The sequence below is a fragment of the Ursus maritimus genome, unplaced genomic scaffold, assembly GCF_017311325.1.
Source record: "Ursus maritimus isolate PB19 unplaced genomic scaffold, ASM1731132v1 scaffold_8, whole genome shotgun sequence".
NCBI classification, from domain to species: domain Eukaryota; kingdom Metazoa; phylum Chordata; class Mammalia; order Carnivora; family Ursidae; genus Ursus; species Ursus maritimus.
In genome coordinates, this window is record NW_024426996.1 from 79,560,949 (window position 1) to 79,565,477 (window position 4,529).

The window sequence follows — 4,529 nt, forward strand, 5'->3', positions numbered from 1 at the left end:
GCCTGCCGCAGATGGACAGGTAGCAGAGGTCCCCGAGCGGTGACCAGTCCCCACGCACAGACTGACAGCCGGGGCACAAAGCCCTTTCCTTGACTGTGATTTCCTGTCTTCCCATTCTCACATGTGAACGTGGAGCCGTGAACCCAGTGCGTGGCTGCCCAGGCTTGCAGGAGGGGCACCCGGACATGCACACGGCCCCCAGGGCTCCCCTAAGCACCAACCCCAGGCGGGCCTGCCTGTCCCACAAGTGGACAACCTTACCGAGGACCGTCTCTGTGTGGAGACAGGCCAGACCCTCTCTGTCTTTTGCTCCGTGGTGGCCTGGCTGGGTGCCGGGGACTGGCAACGCGGTCGTGGTGGGAGTTGGGCCGCAGGACCTCACGGGTCACACATAAACTGCTGGTCATCAGCAGAGCCCATCGGCTTTGTCTTCAAAATACAGGGGCCCCCCGACCTGTGGTCCTGTTTTCTGTGGTCTCAGTTTCCCACGGTCAATGTCGTCCGGAAGCCGGTGGTCCGAAGTCAGCCTGACGCTCGGCCACGCCATGTCGCTGACCTCCATCTCGCCTGGGGCTTTATCACCTCACGTCATCGCAAGAAGAAGGGAGAGTGCGGGACAGTAGGACGTTCTGAGAGAGAGACCACATTCATGCGACCTTTATTACCCTGTGTTGTTACGCTCATTCTAGTTTATTAGTAGTTATCGTGGGTTTATCCCTTCCTGCATCCAGTTTATACATTAGGGATACCCACAGAGGAAACCACACAGAGTATGGGATCCGGTACTGTCTGTGGTTTCAGACATTCACTGGGGGTCTCAGACGTCTCCCCCACGGGTGAAGGGGGAACACTGTGAATCTGGACCCCAAGCCCCGTCTTGCGACCTGCACGGCCACTTCCCCGGCTCCCGTCGGCACCCCCTGTCCTGGAATATGGCCACAGCCTCCGAGAGCAGCTGTGAATGTCCAGGTTCTCCTCCCATTGACAGGTGGGGTCTGATTCCCGTCCCCCCCGAACCCAAGCTGGCTCCCAGCTCTCCCTGATGCAGTGGAACACAGCAGGGGGATGCCAGTTGGCTCCCAGCCTGGGTCCGATGAAGCCTAGAAAGCTCCTGTCTTAGTCTTTGGGAACACACTCAGAATGGTCCTTTCCGGGACGTTCCGTCCAGCCAGCTGCAGACGCTCCAACAGACGGTCCTGCCGACCTCGCAGCCGCCGCCAGCCTGTGACAGAGCCATCACGTGCATTGGGCCGTGGCAAGCCTGCAGCTGACCGCAGCCCCGTTGGACATCCGACTGCAAACTCTCGAGGGACCCCAATTGAGCACCTTCCCCCACCCACCCACCCGCTGTGCCCGGGGAAGGTTTGCTGCCTCCCTGTCCTGGTCCCCGTGGTCGGCGGGGTTTGGCGGCATGTTCCCTGCTGGGCAGGTTTAGCTGGGCCTCCGATCGGGTTTTCCAGCTCCCTTCCTTGACAGCGGCTGGTGCCTGCTTGGAAAACGCCCCTTCCAGAGGGACTCGGGACTCAGGACTCAGGGCGAGACAGGGAGGGCCTGCCTTGCTGGGAGGGTCAGGACCTGAGGCTCCTTGACCTGGGAAGAGGGCCAGGGGAGGTCATGAGCACCCATAGGGCAGAGCGCGGGGCACTGGAGAGGTCTGCTGATCCTAATCTCAACCCCCCTCCCCGGGGCCGGGGGGGTGGTCATCCTGATGACTCACCATCTGGGCTCCCGGAGGTTGAGTGGCTAGGTCAGGGTCACGCGGGGTCTAATTCAAACCAGCTCAGGCTGACTCCTGCACCTGCCCCTCTCCTGCCCTCACCCACCGTGCAGGGAGAGGCCTCAGTTTCCCGTCTATAATAGGAGGTTGGGCCAGATACTCCCTGGGGTCCCCTAGCCTCTGGCAGCAAAAGAACGTAACTAGTTCATAGGAAGAAGGAATAAAAGCCGGGTAATCAGTTTCTCTTCCTACCCTGTGCTGGGGGAGCAGCCATCCCACCTGTAATTATACACGATTAAAATGCAAACCTGTGGCTACAGATCTGAGGCCTTGCAAGCCTGGAAGATTTCAAGGTAGCTTCATAGCACCGAGGTAATGGCGCTGTCTCTGATTCCCAACTGTGCACGCGGCACCCAGGTGAGGGGGTTGTCCCTGATTCCCAACTGTGCACGTGGCACCCGGGTAAGGGGCTGTCCCTGATTCCCGACTGTGCACGCGGCACCCAGGTAAGGGGCTGTCCCTGATTCCCAGCTGTGCACGTGGCACCCGGGTAAGGGGCTGTCCCTGATTCCCGACTGTGCACATGTTTCTATTTCGGTTTTTATTTTATTTGTTCATTAACTCAAGCCTGACCTGGTCTCATGAGTCCGGGACGCGCTGCACTGTGGTGTCTCAGCAGTGAGGGCCAGGTCTCTCTGCTCCACCAGAGCGAGGTTGATGGACAGACTGCAGACCGGCTTCGCCGTCACCGGGCAGCTGTGCGGTGAGGGATGGCCACACCCCTGCCCGATGAGGTTGGACACAGATAGCAGAGGCAGGGGGCTGGACGGTGCTGCCCCCGTTTGGCACCTCCGGGGGTCCTCACGACCCCGGTGGGGGCGTTCAGGGCATCCGAGGCTGAGGATGTGCGGGGACCTGCCCGGGGTCACCCCTCGGCCGGGACGGAGCCAGAACTGAAGCCCCAACTTGCTGGGTCTTTTCCAAAGCTTCTCCTCCCCCAAGCTAGGGGTGCTGTGACCAGACGCTGACACACAGACACACTGGCCTTGGGCGCTGCCCCCGCTGGAGTGTCCCCAGGGGCCTGCGGCAAGGGCGCTTCTGTGCAACCCCGCCCCTCCGTCTCCAGAACCGTTTTCTCTCTTCTGATTAGGAAGTAGCGTGCTTACTGTAGAGGCCACTGGTTACACATAAGAATATGAGGAACAGAGTAAAAATCTTCAGTAGGTCCACCTCTGGAGAAGCCTTCTGTTCTCGTTTGAGCCTGTAACGCCCAGCCCAACCTCGTCAGAGGCGCGCGTGGATGAGACAAACGCCCACGCACGTGTCTGCACGGGAACCAGCAGACGGGGGATCCTGTGGCTCCGCGGCCCACGCTCGGCCTGAGCACGATGCCGCGTGGGGACCCGAGCCGGCTGTGGTGCCCGAGACCCTCCAGGTTCAGAGGAGGGAGCACGTAGGGCTCTCTCCAGCGGGGCCCCCACGATGGTGGTCATCACGCTGCGGCCATCCCCCGGAGAGAGACACGCCCCCACCTCCAGCGCTCACAGCTCACCACGGAGGTGATGAGCTCCCTCCAAGGCCAGCCAGGTGGCAAGTGAGGCGGTGTGGAGGGAAGCTTGGGCACCTGCGGGGCCCAGAGAAGGTGCTCGGGAGCTGCGGGGCTGCGGCAGGGGCAGGGTCCGCGTCCTGGGGGAGCAGAGGGACCCCCGCCTCAGTTAGCCGTGGGCATCCCCATGCAGCATAACCAGCAAGCCGCAAACCTCAGGGGCACAAATGCAGCTTTATTGTGCTGACCTGGGCCGGGTCAGTCGTAGGTCGGCCTGAAGGGCCCACGTGAGTTTCCCCGGGGGTCCTTTCTAGCCCTGTGTCCCTGAGCCAGGCCGACTCCCGTCCGCGTCCCTGCAGCCCCCTCCTGCCAGCCCCACCGGCTGGAGCCCGCCTCCCGCACCCCTGGGCTGCCCCACGTGCCTGACAAGGGAGAAAGGTCACGGCGGGCCGTCCCACAAGGCCCAGGGGCAGGCGAAAGAAGGATCCACATGGGGCGCCTGGGTGGCACAGCGGTCAAGCATCTGCCTTCGGCTCAGGGCATGATCCCGGCGTTATGGGATCGAGCCCCACATCAGGCTCTTCTGCTGTGAGCCTGCTTCTTCCTCTCCCACTCCCCCTGCTTGTGTTCCCTCTCTCGATGGCTGTCTCTATCTGTGTCGAATAAATAAATAAAAAAGTCTTAAAAAAAAAAAAAGAAAAGAAAGAAGGAACCACAAACCACAGAGCAAACGGGAAGCCTGGCTTCTTTTGATCCAAACTTCTATTTTGAAAACTTTCGAGCCTCCCGAACAACGGAGGGAGGAGAAGCAGCGCCCACCCTGTACGTCTCACCCCGATTCGCTCACGGTTAACGGACCGGCGGTGAACCGCGCCACGCCTGCTGCCTCTAGCTTGAGTACCCGGTGAGGACACCGTGCATCCCCCAAAATCCAACACACTCTCCTGCCCAGCCCAGCACGCCGGAAAGGTTCATTTCAGTCCCCTAAAAATTCCGTATCTGAAAAATTTGACCCCTTTCCTTAAGGACAGTTTGGGGTTGTTTTGGAATCCTGCCCGACTCCTCTGGGAAGGTCAGTACCCAGCATGCTCTGCAGCTGTTCTTGTGACACCTGTGGGTGTGGGACCCCAGCCTCGGTGGCTGCAGAGGACAACACCATTCCAGACTGCGGGGAAGAGTGGGTGCGGGGCCCCCCGGCTTCTGTGCCCCGTGTGGGCTCCCAGCCAGGGCAGCTCGGACGTGGTGCAGGTGGGCGGAGCGCTCCCC

At 61.1% G+C, this 4,529-nt stretch overlaps 1 long non-coding RNA gene across 1 annotated transcript; it reads right to left on the reverse strand.

The window, feature by feature from the left end:
• Window positions 1–642: 642 nt before the first annotated feature.
• Window positions 643–3,857, reverse strand: LOC121101545. The gene is made up of 2 exons (XR_005833538.1): window positions 2,351–3,857; window positions 643–1,222 (listed from the first exon to the last, which is right to left on the reverse strand). It is a non-coding gene; the product is annotated as an uncharacterized LOC121101545 (long non-coding RNA).
• Window positions 3,858–4,529: the final 672 nt, after the last annotated feature.